This window comes from Cicer arietinum, chromosome 8 (genome assembly GCF_000331145.2).
Source record: "Cicer arietinum cultivar CDC Frontier isolate Library 1 chromosome 8, Cicar.CDCFrontier_v2.0, whole genome shotgun sequence".
Classification (NCBI taxonomy): Eukaryota; Viridiplantae; Streptophyta; class Magnoliopsida; order Fabales; family Fabaceae; genus Cicer; species Cicer arietinum.
The window spans coordinates 21467825-21469283 of record NC_021167.2 but is presented as its reverse complement, the minus strand read 5'-3'; positions in this window follow the sequence as shown (position 1 = coordinate 21469283).

Below are 1459 nucleotides of genomic sequence, written 5' to 3'. Positions count from 1 at the left end.
TACTCTACGAGGTGGTAATATTCCTGAATCATACATTGACATATAGTCTAACAAATAGAATTTGTGCATTTTGATTGATTTGTATCTTCGGTGCTTTGTGATTTTAACTGTTAAATGAAGTATATGATTTATTTTTATTTTTTATATAACAACTATATATGCATGTGTTATTTGCTCTGTTTTTGTTATTTGAAGATGACCCTTACATTTGACAGGATGTCACATATAGTGTTACTTGAGTGAATAATGTCGCAGACCAACCTAGTAGGAGAAATGTGATGAAGTACAATAGCATGCAGTTGGAGGCTCCAAGATACTTTTGTATTGGTGTGAGACTTGTTGACGTCAAGAGTTTTGACTTTTTGGAGTTTATTTTGTTTTACGTATTAAATTTACTTTTGTAATTGTGAATACTCGGATTCATTATTTTTGAAAGTACAATTGAAAAAGTTATTAATTGGTTTTAAAGTAAATGAATATTTAAGAAAATCTTGTAAAAAAACGAATATGTACCTTTACGTTTAGAATTTTGTTGGCTAATGTCTTGAAAAAGCGTGATGTTACATGTGGTATAAAAGCAGTTGGATCTAGATTGAATTTCGGGTTAGTGGAATAGTTTTTAGTCTTGTTAGTGTTGGTCATGTGTCTCGGAATTCCTCAAGAGATGGTGTGTGTGTTTATGAACCACTGAAACCTTGATTGAAATATTTCCTTACCTAGACATTGTGTGATTATGGCACAAATATACAAAATCAATTTATTAGAGTGGCACGATGGAAGCGTGGTCGAACCTTAGTGGGCCTTGAATGAGTTGTGATTTGGAGATTGACATTAAGATTGTAAGTTAGTTAATGATTCAAAATTTTAGGAGAAAAAAATTATCGAGAGAACGATAGAGATAATTGGGCCGTGTTCAATTTGACACGTAGAACATTAAGTGTGAAGTTTTTATAGTCACATTCATAAGGCTGGACGATTATGATAGTATTCAGTAGTTTTGGGTTGATGTAAAGTTGTTACTAGTTGCAAAATTGAGTAGGTGTTGACTGATTAATACTTAGGAGTATTCTATAGAGTAAAAATATGTATTTTACAATCATGAAATCAAATTTGTGAAGCGTGTGAATATTTGTAGGATATGATAACATATGTTTCAACTTTTATATTTGATAGTACTATACATTGATTGAATGAGAATGATTTCAAGCAATCAATCGCATGCTTGATCAAATATGTAACACCCCAAATTTTATAATAAACTACTTTATTAATTAAATAGAATTTTAAATAATTAATTTGATGACTAATATTTTTTTATAATATATATTGATAAATTTAGTGGCTAATTTTCGTTATATGAATGCTTTCTATGATGTGTTAGTTTGATACATGTTATATTACATGAGCGATATAAATAATACATATTATATTTTGTTATTTGATATATTTAAAAAAAAAA